General features: G+C 37.9%; 1 protein-coding gene across 5 annotated transcripts in view; it reads right to left on the bottom strand.

Moving 5' to 3' along the window:
• The window catches only part of LOC106083451 (UNC93-like protein), a 362,273-nt gene that overhangs the window by 135,907 nt on the left and 204,308 nt on the right, over positions 1 to 22,058 (bottom strand). For all 5 annotated transcript variants that reach the window (XM_059369267.1, XM_059369265.1, XM_059369268.1 and 2 more), the window contains one exon: positions 4,073 to 4,114. The gene's annotated coding sequence lies outside the window, so the exon portion shown is untranslated. The remainder of the gene's footprint in view (positions 1 to 4,072; positions 4,115 to 22,058) is intronic.

Here is a 22,058-nt window from a genome sequence, read left to right as displayed (position 1 = left end):
TTACATGTGGCTAAAGACATACTCACAGATTCCAGATCCGCCTGGAATATGTAAGGTAGCCCCTAGTATCGCAGGCTCATCAGCTTTACAATTATCTGGGATATATCTGTGGGCCGGCACCCAGAACAAGTAAATTTTTGACTGTTCAGCCACCTCGTTGAGAGATATGTGGCAGTCGAGGATGGTTTTTGAATTCAGAAACACGTTCTCCAGGGATTTAATGGCTACATGGCTGTCTGAGGAGATATTTATGCCAGTTGTCGTTATGACATTCTATCTAAACCATTCCCTCACTTCTTTAATCGCAAGGATCTCCACTTGATATACACTACAGTGGTCGAGTAACCTTCCCAATATGACCAGTCCATGTTCTTCAGAATACACCCCAAGGACCAGGTGGACGGTCGTCTAGTTTGGAACCATCCGTACCAGTGATATCGTAGTTCTAATCGGTTCTATCAGGAATAGTTGTACAGTAGCCCCCATCCCATAATGGTGGGTACAAAATACAACATTTATGAACCCCAAGAAGTTTCATCGATACATTGTCTCGTTTGTCTGAAATTTTGTACTATGACATTTCCTATGACATTTTTCACTCGTTCGAGAGTTTAGAGTCATTTAAGTTTGGATATTAGATGTACTCCACTCTTAAAATACACTATTTGAGTCGGATATTTCCATGGGGATTTTGGTAGTGGAAAGACCCCTAGGGTGCTGATTGGTGGGTTTAGGGTGTAGTGTGGGCGCCCAGTGTGGACCTCCAGTGTGGACTCCCGAAAGTGGGAATGTATTTCGTCCTCTATTCCCAAAATACCTCTCATTTGAGCCCCATATTGCCATGATCGGCAAATCATGCCCTTGAAAAAAAAAAAAATATAAACATAGTGCTCTTTTTTATACCCTCCACCATAAGATGGGGGCTATACTAATTTCGTCATTCTGTTTGTAACTACTCGAAATATTCGTCTGAGACCCCATAAAGTATATATATTCTTGATCGTCGCGACATTTTATGTCGATCTAGCCATGTCCGTCCGTCTGTCCGTCTGTCCGCCCGTCAGTCCGTCTGTCTGTCGAAAGCACGTTAACTTCGGAAGGAGTAAAGCTAGCCGCTTGAAATTTTGCACAAATACTTCTTATTAGTGTAGTTCGGTTGGTATTGTAAATGGGCCATATCGGTCCATGTTTTGATATAGCTGCCATATAAACCGATCTTGGGTCTTGACTTCTTGAGCCTCTAGAGTGCGCAATTCTTATCCGATTCAAATGAAATTTTGCACGACGTGTTTTGTTATTATATCCAACAACTTTGCCAAGTATGGTTTAAATCGGTCCATAACCTGATATAGCTGCCATATAAACCGATCTTGGGTCTTGACTTCTTAAGCCTCTAGAGGGCACAATTCTTATCCGATTTGAATGAATTTTTGCACGAAGTATTTCGTTATGATATCCAACAATTGTGCCAAGTATGGTTGAAATCGGTCCATAACCTGATATAGCTGTCATATAAACAGATCTGGGGATTTGACTTCTTGAGCTTCTAGAGGGCGCAATTCCTATCCGATTTGGCTGAAACTTTGCATGACGTATTTTATTTTTACTTTCAACAACTGTGTAAAATAAGGTTCAAATCAGTTCATAACCTGATTTAGCTGCCATATAAACCGATCTGGGATCTTGACTTCCTGACCCCTAGAGGTCGCAATTATTATCCGATATGCCTGAAATTTTGTACGACGGATCCTCTCATGACCATCAACAAAAGTGTTTATTATGGTCTGAATCGGTCTATAGCCCGATACAGATCCCATATAAATCGTTCTCTCTATTTTACTTCGTGAGCCCCAAAGGGCGCAATTCTTATACGAATTGGCTGAAATTTTACACAGGTCTCCAACATATAATTTAATTGTGGTCCGAACCGGACCATATCTTGATATCGTTTTAATAGCAGAGCAACTCTTTTCTTATATCCTTTTTTGCCTAAGAAGAGATGCCGGGAAAAGAACTCGACAAATGCGATCCATGGTGGAGGGTATATACGATTCGGACCGGCCGAACTTAGCACGCTTTTACTTGTTAAAATACCATTTGTTTAAACCCAATATTGTCAATGGTTTAAGGGAAGTTTATGGGACGAAGCGTCCCCCAAACACTTGGCCTCAAAATTGGTTATCAAATTCGTTTTCTAATCTGAAATACTTTTCGTTTGAGACACATATTGCCATGGTCATTAAAATTTGTGCTTACGTTTTGGGGAAGGGGCGGTGCCCCAAATACATGGTCCCATATTTGGATATCACATTCGTATTCTACTCCCAAATACCATTATTCAAGTCCGATATTTCGATAGTTAGTAAATAATTGATGTTTGGGGGGTGTTTCGGGGGAAGGGGTAAGACCTGCAGCAAAATGGTCCCGAAAGTGGGTATGAATTTCGTGCTCTACTCCCCAAAACCATTCATTTGACATGGTTGGTAAATATGTACGATTAAGGGGTGTTTTGGGGAGCAGGTGGTACGCCAAACACTTAGTCATGAAAATATATCAATATCGTGCTCTACTACAAAATATCGTTTATTTGATCCGCATATTGCCATAGGCCTTAAAATTGGGTATCAAATTTGATTTCTTATTGCAAAAGTCAGCAAATATGTGCAGTTTGGGGTATGGGCCTTAAAAACTATCAATATCGGACTCCACTCTCTTAAGACCCAAATTGTCATGGTGAGCAAATACGTCCTATTTGGGGGTTGTTATGGGAGATGGGGCGGCCACTAAGTGATTTGGCCCTGAAAATATATATCAGATTCGTGTTCCACTCTGAAATACCTCTTCCTCTCCATATTGCATTGGTCAGCAAATACGTCCTTTCTGAGTGTTCTAATGGCGGTGAGAGGTGACGTCATAGACACTTTTCCCGAATATTGATATCAGATTCGTGCTTTACTCCCAAAGACATTTCATTTGAGTCCCATATTGTTATGGTCGTAAATTTGTCCACTTTGGGGGGTGATTTTGGAGATTGGCGGCCCCCCAAACACTTGGCCTCACATTTGGATATCGCATTCGTATTCTACACTCAAATACCTTTTATTTGAGCTCCATATTGACATGGTCAGTAAATAAGTCCTGTTTGGGGGATGTTTTGGGGAAGATGTGAAAACTTGGTCCGAGAAATGGATGTCAAATTCGTATTCTATTTGCAAAATACCTTTCATTTGAGTCCCATTTTGACATGGTCGGTAAAAATGTGCGATTTAGGGGTGTTTTGGGGGTTGGGGTGGTTTCCCAAACACTTGGTCCGAAAATTAGATATCAAATATGTTTTCTAATGTTAAATACCTTTCATTTGAGTCCCATATTGTTGTAATTGGTCTATGTATATATTTGGTAGTATTTGGGAAGGGGCGTCCCCCTAGGTATCCCATTAGGAATTTGAATAGCAAAATTTTGTTTTTAGGTTACTATAAAATATCACACAAAATTTCGTTAAATTCCGCCACCCATCTCCGAGATGTGGCGTTTCTGAAAATTAGGGTAAGAGGGAGGGTCCGCCCCCCCTTCAGAAATCAAAAAATTTAGTACCCTATTTTCACCACGGGATCATTATGCACTATCTGTGAAAACTTCAAGAAAATCGGTTTTTGCGGTTTTTAGTCTATACGGAGCAGACAAACAAACAAACACAAATTGATTTTTATATATAAGAAGATATATATCGTCTCCCGACTTTATTTATTAAGCCTTTAAAGGGCTCAGTTCTTACACGAAGTGGCGCAATGCACAATCACATCTGTTATAGGCTCCAACATCAAAGACTAGTAAGTCACAAATCGGTTCATAACTTGATATAGCTCCAATAGCATAGTATTTTTTGTCCATTATTCTTCGTTTGCCTATTGAGAGATACCGGGCAATTTGACAATTGCGATACCTTGGTGGAGGGTATTTAAGTTGCTGCCGGGCCAAAATTATCACGCTTTTACTAAATTTTTATTTTAAATATATCCCACTAGCATTTTTTTTCATTTTTTGTAAGCATTAGATATTTTCACTAACTTACCTCTATTGGGCCTTTGATTCGTTCGTTGCTTTGCCTAATGAACTGAAAATAGATAAAGTTTTCATAATTAATTTAGATTTTATTTCAAAGTACTTTTTTTAGCTCTTTCATGTTTGTTTTCAAGTGTTCTCAAAAATTTGTTTAATTAGACATAAATATCATTTTAATGTTACAATTAGAAAGCCAAGAGCTCTTACAATTCACTTGACTACAAATTTATGTTTTTATTTCAGAAAAAAAAAAATAAATATAACAGCTCAACACAAAGGTCTTGTAATGAGGGACTAGTAAAAGTAAGTTGACCTTCTGGAAATTCATTCAATTCCATGTATTATGAAGAATATCAAAGGTGATTCTCTTAATAAAGTTTTCAAATAGTTTTTTTTTTTCTTTTGAAGTATGGAAAAAGAAAACTAAAAACTAAAGATGTGAATCAAACAATGTCTATATAAAAAATGATTATCCTTTGTTTAAACATACAAGGACAATAATTTTATCCAACCCACAAAATAGGAAAAACTGACTTTTTTCACTGCAAATATGATGAAGCAGACAATTGCTATGTATTGAATAGATATAAAATCACTGAAAGTTATTACCAAAGAATATTATATTCCATCTATAGTTAAGACAAACAAAAATTACTAGGCTTTTGACCTCTCTTCGAAAAATACCCCTCGACAAGATGCTCATATAACCTTTTTGTATCCAATTCCAAAAAATATTGTTCATTGCCTGATAATGAAAAAGTATATCCACTCCGTTCAGTTCAGTTCAGTTCGTTTGCTTTTAGCCATCTTCTTCATAATGGAGAGAATATGATGTATAAACCTTAATGTTTGTCAGCAGTTTTGCTTTTAATGTTTTAGCCATTTTACTTAAATGGCTAACGGTTCTTTAAACGTGTAGGCGATACCAACAAAACAGAATTTCATAAAGGCGCAATGATCCAAGGGTAATAAGTTTTATAAAAATGTCTGCTCTTAAGACATCCTTAAAAGACAAACATATAGAAGAGGGGTGGTGTGGAAGTTTAGTGTGGAAAGAGAGAGAGAACGAGCATTCTGTGAAGGGGCCATATGAATGTCACAGGTTGATTTATATAATCTCTCACTAAAGGAGAGAGTAAATAGCAAATACGGGAGGCTACCGAAGAGCACAGAGGTTAGCATGCCCGCCTATGATGAACGATTGGTTTCGAATCCTGGTGAGACCATCAGAAAAAATGTTCACCGGTGGTTTTCCCCTCCTAATACTGGCAACATTTGTGAGGTATGATGCCATGTAAAAACTTCTCTCCAAAGAGGTGTCGTACTGCGGCACACCGTTCGGACTCCGCTATAAAAAGGAGGCTCATCATCATTGAGCTTAAACTTGAATCGGACTGCACTCAGTGGTATGTGAGAAGTTTGCTCCTGTTCCTTAGTGGTACATTCATGGGCAAAATTTTATTTACGACTTACAAAATCCATGTCAGAAAACCAGTTATAAAACACTGGTTGGTCTGGTTCCATGATTCTTTATCGATCCATCTTATTACTCTGGTTAAAGATACCGGGCGCGACCACAAATTACGGATTGTGGAATGCTCCATACGGAGTAGCTACAACTGCAGTTCCGTACACTCAGCGGTATCAAGGGGAGAGTCTCAGTGGGAGGCCGGGTGACATCGGCTCTTGCTTAAATACAGAGTGCCTATGATGCTCGATGCGACAAGGTGAGACACTGGCGCCTTTAAGTTACCAATGGCCAATAACGATTGGTCGTACAGACCCGAACCAACTTGCTCGCCTGCAAGATCTTGACGAGGATCACCACCTGCATATGAAAATATGGCTACAACGATATCAACATAGGTATGACAAATGCAGTGCATGCGGTTTAAGCCCTCAATGCTCTATTGCAAGTGTATAGGGCAAGAGTTGCCATTCTTGCCCTTTCCAAAATGTTTGATTGAATACCCAGCTATTTTGCGCTTTCAGTAAATGGAAGATTTTCTCCTTCAAAGGAGAAGAGTGCCACGGATGGTAACTTGTATCTCTCTCTGAAAATATTTCTGTCTTGCACGGATTTACACTTGGCCCACTTTCCGTTCCCACTTTGCTGTCACACATAGAGCTTCCTGAAGTATATCGCGAAGAGTAATGTTATTACCAGGGCTGCGGAGTCGTAGTAGAGCAATATTGCAAGGAGTTGAAGTCGAGAAAATTATCTCGACTCCGACTCTGGACAAATCAGTAAAAAAAATTAAAATTTTTCAATTAAATTTTTAAAATAAACAAGTAAGAGCGTGCTAACTTCGGCCGGGTTCGGTTCGATTCGGACCATAAATGAATGCCGAACTTGGTAGAAGTCATTGTGTAATAATTCAGTTCATTTGGATAAGAATTGCGCCTTGCAGGGGCTCAAGAAGCAAAATCGGGTAATAGGAATGGACGCTGTATCAAGCTATTGATCGATTCAGACCATATTAGACACGTACGTTGATGAGAGCAGCAGTTGTTCAGAATTTCTGCCAAAACGGATGAGAATTGCACCCTCTAGAGGCTCAAGAAGTCAAGACCCAAGATCGGTTTATATGGCAGCTATATCAAAACATCGACCGATTTGAACCATACTGGCCACAGTTGTTGGATATCATAACAAAACACGTCGTGCAAACTATCATCCCAATCGGATAAGAATTGCGCACTCTAGAGGCTCAAGAAGTCAAGACCCAAGATCGGTTTATATGGCAGCTATATCAAAACATGGACCGATATGGCCCATTTACAATACCAACCGACCTGCACTAATAAGAAGTATTTGTGCAAAATTTCAAGCGGCTAGCTTTACTCCTTCGGAAGTTAGCGTGCTTTCGATAGACAGACGGACGGACGGACGGACATGGCTTGATCGACATAAAATGTCGCGACGATCAAGAATATATATACTTTACGGGGCCCGCTTCGCAGCGCCTTTTTTAACTCTCTAATATATTTTTAGTGTGGGGACACTTCGCCCTGAATGCGGATATCGAATTCGTGCCATTGTAGCCTATGACGCTGAGCGGGTTCGAATCCTGGCCGAACATCGGACAAAGCGGTGTTTATTCCCTTTTAATGTTGGCGACATTTGCGAGGTACAATGCCATGCATGGTCATTTAAACTGCACTTTGCACTGAAAATTCGTTCTCATGCAAATTCGTTCTTTGTACCCAACGAAAATGAAGTTCAGTTTAGGGGGTGCTTTAGGGCGTACCCCAAAACACTTGGCTCCAAAATTGGATATCAAATTCGTTTTCTAGTCTCAAATACCTTTCATTTGAGTCCCATATTGTCGTAATGGGTCAAATAACCCATTTAGCGTTTCTTTAGTAGGAAAAGCATCACCTAGACTTGAACACAAATTTTAATGTAATATTCGTAGTCCACTCCCTAATACCGTTCATTTGAGTCCCATAAGGCCATGGTTGGCTAATATGCGCATTTGGGGGTGGGCGACCTTCCATTACTTGGATCTTATGTTTCATACCATATTTGTAATCTACTGCCTAATACTTTTCATTTGAGTTCCATATTGACATGAACTTCGAATGTATCTGTTTAGAGGAGTTTTGGGGTTGGGGCGGCCCGATGGGTACTTAGACTCAAATTTTAATACCATACTCGTATTCTATTCTCCAATACCATTCATTTGATACCTATATTGTCCCGATCGATTCACTTTTGATTTTAGGTTGTGTTTTTGGCATAAGGGGGAGGGTCCGTCCCCCTTCTGATACCCAAAAATTATATAGCCCATATTTCGTTCCAGATCAACCTACACAATATGCGACAATTTCGACAAAATTGGTTCTGCCGTTTTTCAGTATATATGGAACAAACAAACAGAGTCCCATATATCCGTGATTGGCTAATATCCTCATTTTGGGCGTTTTTGTGGGGTTGACATGGGTTGACTTCGACATGAATTTGTATGCCTGATTCGTTATCTACACCCGCATACTTTTCATTTGATACCTATATTGTCCTTATCGGTCCACTTTTGATTTTGGTGGTGTTTTTGGGGTAACGGTGGTGAGTCTGCCCCAGTTCCGTTATCAATAAATTATAAAGCCCATTCCTATTTCCTGACCATATTCGTAATCTACTCCCAAATACCTTTCATTCGATTCCCATATTGACATTATCGTCCAATAAACCGATTTTTGGGGGTAATATCAAGCTTTTTCACCAGTCCAAGACTTTTTATGTGATAATGAACGATTGATTTTGGTATATTTAACTTCTCTCCTATCTCACGCTCAGTTACATGACGATCCAATTCGATTAATGCTTTGATTTGGCCATCATCAACTTCATTTGGCCGACCTGAACGTGGCTCATCTTTAAGTGAAAAATCTCCAGAACGGAATTTGCGAAACCAATTTTGACACTGTCTTCCTTTTAAGGCTTTATCACCATATACATCTCGTAACTTTTTAGCAACCTGCTCCGCGTTTTTTCCTTTACGGAAATAATAAAGTAAAATATGACGAAAATGCTCCTTTGTGGGCTCCATATTAAAATTGACGCCAAACAAACAAATGTAAACAAAATTTCGCGCACTTTTTTTGTAAAGCAAGCTAAAAGTAACAGCTGATAACTGACAGAAGAAAGAATGCAATTACAGAGTCACAAGCCGTTGAAAAAATTTGTCAACGCAGGCTATATGAAAAATCCGCAATTACTTTTTGGGCAACCCAATAAGATATAGATTTTTGTTATTCAGTAACTTATAGTTAAATTTGGTAAGAAATATTTTTGACATCATACTCCTAAACTGATGTTTTTGGCGTATGGCACCAATTTTCGAAAGTATTACTTTAACCCTAAAATGCACTTTACAATTTAGTGATTACTGGCGTTCAGGTTAAATTTTCGGTTTAGATGTAAATAGCGACCTTTAGTATAATTTTATGGCAAACATATTTGTAGAATATTTTGATCAGTCAAAAGTTGATTTAAAATGAGTTTTAATGCTTTTTCAAAAAAGGGACCAAAAAGACCCCTTAAGTCAGTCGATTGAGGGTTAAAATCATATTTCTCGCAGCATTGCAAGTAATATTGCCGAAGACACTATACACCTAAAATGAAAGACCTACAAAGACCAATATTTAGAGAAAAAATTCCTGAATGGGGGAATTTCCCAGCTCTTGTTTGGTTACTTTTCTAAAGTAATCCGGGTTGCATGTTCCTGCATGTGAGATTTTAAGTTTGACGGATTAGAAAAACATGACGAACATTTCCCACATTTGAACTGCTTGGGGGCGTCCGTAACCAAAGTCTTTCCTTGAGGGCGAGGGTTTTGGACACTCTTTGCAAGCAAACTCATTGATTCTCTTTTGGGCCGATGTTATGTGGTTCTTCAGGTTGAGTTCCTGGTCTGATTTGCCTCTGAGTTCCTTTAGGCAAACGGCCCACTTATAACTTTTCCAAGGACGCTTGCTTGACGGTTCGTCGGCCAACTTGTCTAAATTCCTTCGAACTCTTTTTTTCTTTTCTTGTTTTATTTTGCAAAAACTAGGAACTTGAGACTCCTTCCTCCCTTTCCTTCCTTTTTTTAACTTTAAATTTTCTGATATTAACGATAGTATCGATAGTTATTGATATTTTTTTTTTGAAAAATATCGAATGTTGCGAATATCGATAGTTTGCCAGCCCTAGTTTCCTCTTAGAATTTTAATTTCTTCTCCAAGCCCTCCGCAAGGAGAACTTCGTTTAGTACCCACCCATTCACATTGACTCTGTTTTGTATAAGTATGTCAAAAACAGAAATAAGAAATAAGAAAAAGGAAAAATTGTTCATATATAAGCATGAAGTAAAAGTAATACAATATCTTGTGTGTTATTGGCCTTGTTTTTTGTCGTTGTTCCTTTTGTTGTAAACAATTTTATTCACTTGTTAATGGTGTTAGGCTACAATGACACACATACACACACATAAGCAGAGATACTCATAGCAAACACACATACGTTTAAAAGCTATAAAAAATACTTGAAATAAACCAAAAAGTATAAAATAAAGGAATATGGTTATTTTGATTTTATTTTTACTTTTATTTTAAGTCATAAGAATGAAGGCACATGCCGAAAGATTTAAAGAAGCCATTTAAGAGTGAACAAGGAGAAAAGTAAGTAAGAAAAGTGTAGGACAAAAATACCTTAAACTTAAATACCGACAAATCACTGTTCATGTAAGGGTATGGTTGCTTCAGAAGCCATATTGGGAGAACGATCTTCATAACTGCACTATGCAGATATGGTCTAATATGGTCCATCTTTGGATTTATGCTGTCTATGGACACAATACCGATTTGTACAAAGTTTCGGTTCGGTTCAGTTTTAAAAGGCTTGAAGATTGTGATTACAATAAGAAGACGGACGGACATTTCTTAATTTTCTAAGGGAATTTTGTTGATCAATTTATACATTCTAACATCGGTTATGGGAGGCCACCGTAGCGCTGAGATTAGCATGCCCGCCTTTGACGCTGAACGCCGGGGTTCGAATACCGGCGAGAATATCGAAAAAAAATTTCCAGCGATGGTTAATGCTGGCGATACTTGTGAGGTACTTTACCATATAAAAACTTCTATATGGCCTGCGGGACGCCGTTCGGAATGACCTTTAAAAAGGAGGTTCCACATGATTGAGCTTAAACTTGAATCGGTCAGCATTTATTGATATGTCAAAGTTTGCCCCTGTTCCTTATGGAATGTTCATGGGCAAATTGGCGTTGGCAACGGAAAAACAATATCAAACTAATCTCTCCATACCCATAGTTCTGGGTTTAAAAGAAAAATTTCTTGAAATTCATACATTTAAAAGTTATCCATAAATTAATTTTATTTTTTACTTCGAAACTTTTAAGATATAAAGTTTAAATTTAATTCCCAAGGCCTTTTAATTTTTGCTTTTGTATATATACACATACTTGAAAAATAAAAGCCTGGCTGGTTTGTTCACACAAATCCAACCAAGTCATTAAGCAGCAGTTATAAAACAATCCTTGCGAATCCATGTAGAACATAAACTGAGCTGAGAAAAGATAAACCCTAGACATAAGATGGGAAAATACAATGAAAATTAAACCACATGATGCTTCCTGTCGAACCACTGGCGTGGAAAATAAAGGCGAAAATGAGGGTTGCAAAACAAAGTCCCTAAGAAATGAAATTTTGACAAAATTTCCCATAGTAACGATTTTTTGACGAAATTTGCCGTTGTAAAGAAATTCTGACAAAATTTCATAAAAAAATGTCTTTAAAAAAGAAATTTTCATAAAAATTCCTATAAAAAGGACAATTTCACTAAATTTCCCATAAAAAGAACAATTTTATTAAATTTCCTGTAAAAAGAACAATTTCACTAAATTTCCTATAAAAAGAAAATTTTTAGGAAATATATAGGAAATTTAGTAAAATTTTCATTTCCATTGGATATTTGGTAAAAATTTCATTTCTATTTGAAATTTTGTAAAATTTAATTTTTTTAGGAACTTTTATAGTGAAGGAATCCTTGAGGAGCTTCAAACTATTTAAGTCACCCAGATTATTTGGCGGCCCACCTGACCAATGTTTTCAAAGCGTATCTAGGACTTGCATATACTCCGAAATCCTGGCAGGAGGCAAGGGTGGTATTTATACCCAAGACCGGCAAGGCAAGTTATGCGACACCAAAGACCTACAGATCTATAAGCCTTTCGTCCTTTCTACTCAAAACAAGTAAGTGCGTGCTAAGTTTGGCCGGGTCGAATCTTATATACCCTCCACTACGGATCGCATTTGTCGAGTTCTATGCGCGGTATCTTTTTTTAGGCAAACAAAGAATATTGAATAAGAACAGTTATGCTATTGGAGCTATATCAAGTTATAGTCCGATTCAGACCATATATGAATCCTTAACATTGTAGAAGTTATTGTGTAATATTTCAGTCCATTCGGATAAGAATTGCGCCTTGTAAGGTCTCAAGAAGCAGAATCGGGAGATAGGTTTATATGGGAGCTGATTCAAACCAAATCGGATGAGAATTGCGCCCTCTAGAGGCTCAAGAAGTCAAGATCCAAGATCTGTTTATATGGCAGCTACATCAAAACATCGACCACTTTCAATCATACTTAGCACAGTTGTTGAAAGTGATACCAAAACACCGCGTGCTAAATTTCAGTCAAATCGTACTAGAATTGCGCCCTCTAGAGGCTCAAGAAGTCAAGACCCAAGATCGGTTTATATGCCAGCTATATCAAAACATGGATCGATTTGGCCCATTTACAATCCCAATCGACCTACAGTAATAAAAAGTATTTGTGCAAAATATCAAGAGGCTAGCTTTACTACTTTGAAAGTTAGCGTGCTTTCGACAAACAGACGGACGGACTTGGCTAGATCGACTTGAAATGACATAACGATCAACAATATATATACTTTATGGGGTCTCAGACTCATATTTCGAGGAGTTACAAAAAGTATGACGAAATTAGCATACACCCATCCTAAGGTGGAGGGTATAAAAATCAATTTGTGTTTGTTTGTAGTTTGCATAATGATCCCGTGGTCAAAAAAGAGTACTACATTTTTTGATATCTGAAGGGGCGGCGGACCCTCCCCCTTACCCTAATTTTCAAAAACCCCAGATCTCGGAGATGGGTGGTGAGACTTAAGCGAAATTTTGTGAGCTCTCATATAGTACCCTAAATATAAAAATTTGGTGTCCAAATTTCGGATCGGGTGCTTAGGGGGGCCGCCCCACACTAAAACCTACCAAACATATATTTAGACCCATGACGAAAATATGGGACTCGAATGAAAGGTATTTAGGATAAGAAAACGTATGTGATATCCAAATGTCGGACCAAGTGTTAGAGGGACCACCCCAACCCTCAAAACACCCCTAAATCGGACATATTTACCGACCATTGCAATATGGAACTCAAATGAAAGGTATTTGCGTAGAGTAGAATACGTATCTAATATCCAAATGTGGGACCACGTTTCTGGGGGTCCACCCCTTCCCCAAAACACCCCCCAAACAGGACTTATTTAGTGACCATGAGAATATGGGACTCAAATGAAAGGTATTTGCGAGTAGTATACGTATCTGATATCCAAATATGGGACCAAGTGTTTGGGGGGCCGCCTCTCCCCAAAAAGATCCCCCAAAGGGGACAAATTTACGACCATAGCAATATGGGGCTCAAATGAAAGGTCTTTGGGAGTAAAGCACGAATTTGATATCAATATTCGGGAAAAGTATCTATTAGGGCTACCTCACCCCCACAACAACACCCAAATTGTAAGCATTTCCTGAATATTGCAATATTGGGCTTAAATAAGGGGGTTTTTAGAGTGGAAAACGAATCCGATTTGTATTTTCAAGGCCAACTCACTGAGTGGCCGCCCATCCCCCAAACACCTCCCAAACCGGTCATGTTTACCGACTATGGAAATATAGGGCTCAAATTAAAGGTATTTGGGAGTAGACCATGTATCTGATATCAACATTAGGGCCAAATGTCTAGGGAACGTCCCACCACCATAATAACCCCCAAATAGGATGTATTTGCTCACCAAGACAATTTGGGTCTTAAAGAGAGTGGAACTAAATATGTATAGTTTTTAGGGCTAATACCCCAAACCGGACATTTTAGCTGACTTTTGCAATAAGGAGTTTAAATGAGATTAGGCCAATGGCAATATGGCGTTCAAATAAATGATATATAGATATATGGAAATAGAGAATGTTGCTGATATATTTTCCGGTCTTAGTGTTTGGGGGACCACTCCAATCACCTAAACTCCCCTAAATCGGGCATATTTACCGACCATGTCAATGTGGAGCTTAAATGAAAGGTATTGAAGGGTAGAGCAAGAATTGATATCCACTTTCGGAACCAATTTTCTGGGGTCTACCCCTTTCCCAAAATACCCCACAAACAGCAATTTTTTAGTGACCATCGCAATATGGGGCTCAAATAAAGTTATTTGGGAGTAGAATACGAATTTGATATCCAAATGTAGGACCATGTATTTAGGGCATCACCCCTTTCCCAAAATACCCCCATAGGGAAAAAATTTGTCTACCATGCCAATATGTGGCTCAAATGAAAGTTATTTGAGATTAGAAAACGAATTTGATAACCTATATTAGGGCCATGTGTTTGGGAGACGCCTCATCGTGTAAACTCCTCTTAACCCAATGGCAATATGGGGTTTAATAAATGGTATTTGAGAGAAGAGCACTATGCTGATATTTTTTCAGGGCCAAGTGCCTGGGGAACGATCTCACCCCCGAAAACACCACCAAATCAAATATCATGGGAATATCGGGCTAAAATAAAGTATTTTAAGAATAGAGTACACCTTACATCCAAACTTTAATTCGTAGACCAATAAAGATCATATAGGATTCAGATAAAGACACTTATATTGTTAAACTGTTAGTCAAGCGATATTCCATTTTATTTTATTTTCGTAGCATGGTATTTCACTAAAAGCTCTTTAATTGTCGAAAATAAAAAAGTAAAAGAAGGCACAGCGAAGCGGGCCCAGTCCAGCTAGTTTCCTATAGAAATAAAATTTTGACAAAATTTTCTATAAAAAGGAAATTTTGGCAAAACTTCCCAAAGACAGGGCGAATATCATTAAATTTACAATTTCTGTTTGTTTCTCTTTCGAGACGAGCTCAATAATCGAAGATGTAAATGGAAAGCTAAAGATAGAAACACACACCAAAAATGCGTCCCATAGTGGTTGGTGTGTGTTGCTATCTTTAGCTATCCTTTTCCAGTTGCATCTCCGATCATTGAGCTCGTCTCGAAAGAGGAAGGAAAATTTGACAAAATTTCCTATAGAAATGAAATTTTGACAAAATTTCCTATAGAAATGAAATTTTGACAAAATTTCCTATAGAAATGAAATTTTGACAAAATTTCCTATAGAAATGAAATTTTGACAAAATTTCCTATAGAAATTAAATTTTTACCAAATTTCCTATAGAAATGAAATTTGCTTCAGAAAGGAAATTTCCATAAAATTTTCTATAGAAATTTAATTTTGCCAATATTTCCTATTGAAATGACATAATTTCTTATGAAAATTAAATTTTGAAAAAAAATTTCAATTTTGACGAAAGTTTCAAAAAAAAATCATTTTAACAAAATTTTATATAAAAATAAGGTTTTGACAAAATTTCCTATAGAAATGAAATTTTGACAAAATTTTCTGGAGAAATGAAATTTTGACGAAATTTCCTGCAGAAATGAAACTAGAAAAAATTCCTACTATAATAAAATTTTGACAGAATTTTGAAGAAAAATGGAATTTTGACAAAATTTCCGATGGAAATGAAATTGTGTCAAAAATTTGCTCAAAAATTAAACTTTGTTAAAAATTTTTTATAGGAATTGAAATTTGAATCTACTCCCATTTTGCCTACCATTTTCCATTTTCATTTTACCAGACACAATAAAACAACAACAGGAGCTCATCTCCTTGAGCCATTCACAAAAATATCTACAACAGTTCCACACAATAGATAAACCTCTGCCAGCATTGTCATTTTGCCAGATTTCATGGCGGACTATACTCAAAGTAGATTGTATTTCAATAATAATCACCTGCTGTAAGTGATACTGAACAAGTCTTGCAAAACAATGGGAGATAAGTACACAAAAATACCCTCCCACCAAAGCACACCAAATATTATACACATAGATATGCTAGGGAAACGTGAATGGTAATTTTTCCATCATAACACCCAAACTTAGTGCACACACACACACATCTAGGAAGGTACACAGCAAAAGAGCCCAAGAGCACATAGAATGAGTAGATCTACGGGTCAGGTTTTTCAAATAAGCTCACTTAACTTCCTACGAGAAGCAAAAAATAAAATGGGCGATAAACTTTTCCCCTAAGGAAATTGGAATGAGTTGAAACAGGAAGTTTTTGGCGGTTTAACGGGCGGCTAGGGATGATATGATAAGAATTGGCAGTAGCAGTGTTAGATAAAGAGGACATACTTAACACCATAATTTATATGTTATCGATTAGTTTAGTAACTTTTTGCTGGCAAACACAATTGAAATCGATGTGAAAACAATCTACAAGTTACACTAGACAGTGTTTATTAGGTGGGGAACCAAAGCCAAAATTTACTTCTTATGAACAAAAATCAATTTGTGGTGGTTTTCTATGTTTCACATAGACTTGAAAACATCTTTGTCGATTGTTGGATATCTTCGTATTTTGTGTAGAAATATGGCACCTAATTTTCTGATAGTTACAAGCGGTTCAAGCTCTTTGTATACCAAATGAATTCTTTTTCGATTTGATGTTGTTTACCCATCCTACGGAAACCCCTTGAGATTAACGGAACCGTTGAGAGCGTCTACGCGAAAATTCGGAACTTAAGCACTACACTTGGTGGCAACAAGGATCTTGAATTGGTAGCGAACCTGCTGGCAGAAACCACTTTAAGCAGTTAGGGGAAAAACTTCCCTCTAAACAGACCGTATAAGCGATCATGCTTGGTGGAACAGGGAATCGAGGAAACTTGGAAGAGTCTACAATAGGTCGAATAGAACAAAGCTACGTTCAGCTTGTTTAAGGGATAAGCATTCGCTTAACAAGTACAAGAGCGAGGGAAAATTAGTTTCATGAATCTGTCGATAGGGAAAGTGAAAGAGTCCTCCAGTTTCCCCAGGGTGCTCTAAAGACCCAAAAACCTTTGGAAATACTTTGAGAGATAACGAAACCTAAACAAAATCCTGCTTTGAGACGGAGGGCATATTACCTGCCTTACTGTTCCCTGAATTGGTGACTCAGTGCCGATTGAATGGCGGAAAGTTTGTGAAGTTGTCATCCCTGAAGGGGAGATACCGAGCTGCACCTGGCCCAATCATTAAACAATTATTAGTCTCTCTTCTTTCGTCTTAAAAATGAAGATGAAGAGACCACTTGACAGGTAAGTAAGAAATCTTCCCAACATTTTCTGGTATGCAGCTATAAGCATGACAGTGGGTGGGGAGTGGGTAGGCGACTCTACTTTGAAGGCTTTCGTGGGCATAGAGAAAGCCAATGGGATTGGCATGCAGCTCAGAAAGACTGAGCTGGTAGGAGTCTTGCCTCTTCTGGAGAACTCGCTTGGATGGGGAGAGTTGTCGATCTCCCCGGAGGCGGAGTATGTAGATATGATGATTGAACAAGGATAGGTTAAGAAGACAGTACGTACAACAAGCTGGGATTATCATGGCATAGTACCTCACAAATGCTGCCAGAATTAGGAAGGGAAAACCACCGCTGAAATTTGTTTCCTGATAGTCTCACGAGGATTCGAACACAGATGTTCAGCGTCATAGGCGGACATGCCCAGGGCAGTACACTGAATATTAACGGGGGTTTTTAGACCGATGACCACCTACGGAAGTCTGATATCGCTCTCCCTCTCTCTCTCTCTCTGGAGACAGAGTATCTTGCAGTGACCAGAAGCTGAACGAGAAAAGGTTTATAAGGAGATTGATTGCTCTCTACTACTGCTACAACTCGATAGGAAGGTGTTGCGGCTTAGCCAGTGGCAAAAAGCAACAGGCTTTGGGCAGCAGTGCTCTTCGCAAGACATTAGAAACGTGAAGGGTATCGTGACAGTGTCGACCTCAGCAGTAAAGATTAGTACCCAGAAAGATGTGCTGAATGCCTACGTCAATTTTATGCCTCTGCACCTTTGTGTTGGGTGTGTTGTACCGAAGATCGCCTTTAGACTTAAGGAGTCGGAATTTAAACTACGGGCATCCTGTTTTAGTGATAGGGGCTGGCAATGTCATTTGGTGGCAGGCTATATGTGATGCGTCGAATTATGTGCCAGTATAGTCGTTCCTTGTTGATAGGCTGGATGTCGTTTTCCCGGAAAGGGATCTCTGCGCTGTTGGACGCCCACCTTTCCCAGGACCTTCGATACACTCGTATGGGTCGAAATTAAATGAGATAGCGTTGTAGGAGTTCACTTTGAGTATCTTAGAATTTGCTATGTAAAAACCTCTGGAAGAGAATAGCGTCTGCCAGGAGGAGAGCTTCTGAAGGCAATGGAATAATGTTGATGCTGTAGCTGTTGCCCGATCGGATCGGACTATCATGTTATGGGTGAAAGGTCAGATGGCACTTAAGCTCCTCGCGTCGGACAAAGTTAACGGGCTGGACGTCGTTTTCCCGGATAGGGGCTCTAGGTTGATGGTACCCCACCTTTTCCAGGATCTTCCGAATGTACAGAAGGGCCTAAATTGGAAGAAGGTATCGTGATCGAATTTCTTTCATTATGAAGCCATAAAGGTTTCTATATGGGTAAAACTTGTTAGGTAGCCTTCGAGATTCTGAAGACATGGGGATAATACGATCAGGCTGATACGATTTATGTGCACGGTTAGGTGGCACAGAAGGCCACCTGGCGGCGATATCAAAGCGATTCTGGGATATCAAAGAAACGTGGGAAACTAGGCGGACGATGAGCTAGCCGGGAATTTATTGGTGATGAGCTTCGAATGTGCTACAGATTCACGAAATCCTTCCTTGCATGAGCTTCTTGGAAGGTTTAACTCTTTCTAGGATAACTGCACAAATGGGCGAGGGCCTGGGCGGTCGTGTTCCTGAGGCCGACTGTTACGCGAAACAAGACCTCACTGAGTCATGTCCTTGACTTAGTGCTGGTAAGGGAGTTGGTATCTTGCAGCTGAAACATTTGTTATTTACTCCTTGATACCTTTCATTTCATTGTAAATGGGCCAAATCGGTCCATGTTTTGGTATAGCTGCCATATAAACCGATCCCGAATCTTGACTTCTTGAGCCTCTAGAGGACGCAATTATTATCCGATTTGGCTGAAATTTTGCATTAAGTGTTTTGTTTCATCTTCCAACATCCATGCCAAGTATAGTCTTATTCGGTTTATAAGCTGATATAACTCCCACATAAACCAATTTTCCGATTATTATGTGATTTGGCTGAAATTTTGCTCAAAGACTTCCACTATAGTCTCCAACATACAAACCAAATATGCCCTGAATCGGTCCATAACCTGATATAGCTTTAATAGCATGGCAAATTTAATCCGTTATCCTTTGTTTGCCTAAAAAGAGCTACCGGGCAAAAAACTTGACAAATTCAATTCATGGTGTAGGGTATATAATCTTAGGCCCGCCCGAACCTAACTTGTTACTTGTTGTCTTTTCTTTCTTAGAGCGAACGCAATGTACCAGCTATCAAAATAGGTTGATAGTCGCATACTCTTTAAACTTTTCTACTCTTAATCCTACATTTTTTTATGCACTCTCCCTCTCATTCCGAGAAAATTTATTAAAATTTTTTCTTTAAAAAAAATTTATAAAAATTTTGTCTAGAGAATATTTCAAGGAAGTTCTGTCTTAAAGACAATTTTATGGGATTTTTTTATTTAGAGAACATTGTAAGGACATTTTGTTCTTAAATTTTATCCTTTGAGTAAAACATTTTTTTTTAGTGAAAACTTCTATAACATTTTTTCTTTAGGGGAAATAAGTGAATATTTTGGAAAAGGTCCATAAAAATTTTTTTTTATTACAGACAAATTTTATAAAAATGAAAAAAAGTAAATTTCAAGAAAAGCTTTTCTTAAGAAAAACTTTTCTTAAGAAAAAATTGTATGGAATTTTTGTCCTTAAAGGAGAAGAAAGTTTGGTTGAACTTTAGAGAAATTCATTCTTCATAGAAAATTTTAAGAAAATTTTGTCTTTAGAGAAAAATTTGTGTGAATTTTTTTGTCTAAGTAGGAAATTTCTTTGAATTTCATGTTAAGGGCAATTATTTTGAGGACAGGCAGTTATCAATAGTGGTGTACGTAAGAGATAAGTTTTTGACGAATTATACCTCTTTTAAATTGTTCCAGTTTTAGCTATTCTGTGTCATCAAACTCATCACCTTTCGGGTTTTTCGAGTGTTGCATAGTAAAAAATAATCAGTTTACCCCATATTTTTAATCAAGTCTTAATCATAGTGCCATATCAATATAAACGGCAAGGATATGCCACTATATGGCAAATGGAAAATCATGTAACACAAAATTAATCCGAAAATTTTTAATTAAAACATCTCCGCTGTTTTAATATTGAAATGAAATCTTTAAAATCGAAAAATACGCTGTTTGAAATAAAGCTTAATGTTGTGAAAGCCACGATACTACATCATTTAACCACGAGTTGTTTTTAACCAAAATTTAAAAATATACGCCATTTTTAAGGTTAACCAAAAATTATTTGAAGCGTATAACGATTGAGGGTTATCACAAATGCCACCACTCTCACATAGCCAGCCCGCGCACACACAAATTCATGCATCATTTGACACTAAAAGAAGCCTTTCATTCGGCAAATGTGTAAGACCATAATCTACCGTAACATATTAACATTCGACTTTAACATACTCACTAACATTGCCACACTAACACCATGGTAAACTCTCAACTTGCTGTAAATGTTAAAATTTCCCTTTGAACTCTGTTATTCATAACATTTTAAGAGAGGAAGCTAACATTTAAAGAGACTTAACAGAAAATAGGATTTTATTTTAAAAGCATAGTCAATGGGTTGAATACTGTTGGGCGCAACATTTCAGTTACATTAAAATGAATTTAACCGAGTTTCTTGAACTATGTCAGTGGGCACGTATTTTTTCAGTGTGAAGGTCAATGTCAGCTTAACACTAAACTGTTTAACACAATAACATACTTACACTGCACAAGTTGTAGCATAACATCTTGAATCCTTTGGAAGAAGATATTATTGAATGTTTTTAATTGAAATGATTAATTATAAAAAAAGAAACATTTTGTCCACTACAAAAATTATTTTGCTCAAAAAATAAAATATCATAAAATTTAGAAATAACAACCAAATGTGATTAAATTTCAGACTATAAAGAAAGTAACGAAAAATATATATACCGCACTTAAACCTAAAAATGACGCCAGGAACACGAAGCCAATTTCGTAGGGTACTTAAATTAAAACAAAAATTGCGCATAACCCAAATATCACAAAGGCAAAAGTTCGTCTCCAAAGGAAGGGAGCGATAGACATGAAATTTAAAAAATTAAACTTTTTTTATTGGAGTCCACCGTGGCGCAAAGGTAAGCAACTCCGCCTATGACTCCGAACGCATGGATTAGCGTCCTGACGAGAGTATTGGAAAAAAATTTCAGCGGTGGTTGTCCCTAGCTAATGCTGGCGACATTCGGGAGTAGCCGACCATATAATACCATACACCTATCCTACAATTATAAATTCGGGTAATATATATGTATATGAAAGCTATATCCAAAACTGAACCGACTTTCAAACAAATCGTTTGCAAATTATTGTTACTACGGCGAAAAATATGTATGGGTGCTACATTGAAATTTGAACCGATTTTGATGATATCTCGCAGATATGTTAAGATCAGCCACAAAACAATCCGTGACAAATTTTGTGCAGATCGGTTACAAATTGTGTGTATAACAGCCTTATAAGTGTAAATCGGGCGATACATATACAAGGGAGCTATATCTAAATCTGAACCGATTTTGATGAAATCTTGCAAGGTCGTATTAGTTTTGCAATAGTCCCAAATTTAGAAATGGCTTGATATACCTTTGAACGTATAGGGCTGTCGTAGGCGGCTTTGTATTCAACGAAAAGATGGTAGGTGTTGACTTGTTCATCTCGGATCTTTTCCTGTATTTTGCGCAGTGTAAATAACTGGCCTATAGTGGATTTACCTGGCCTCAAATCACACTGATTGGGCCAAGTTCACATAGTACACCAGATAGTATCTTGTATGCGATGGGGAGGAGACTTATTTCTCTGTAATTGCATACCGTCTTATCCCCTTTCTTGTGTACAAGACATAGTATGCTGAGGTTCCAATCATCGGGTATGTGTTCTTCTAGCCAGATCGCGCAG

Source organism: Stomoxys calcitrans, chromosome 5 (assembly GCF_963082655.1).
Source record: "Stomoxys calcitrans chromosome 5, idStoCalc2.1, whole genome shotgun sequence".
In the NCBI taxonomy this organism is placed as follows: Eukaryota; Metazoa; Arthropoda; class Insecta; order Diptera; family Muscidae; genus Stomoxys; species Stomoxys calcitrans.
This window is presented reverse-complemented; position numbering and strand designations above follow the sequence as displayed.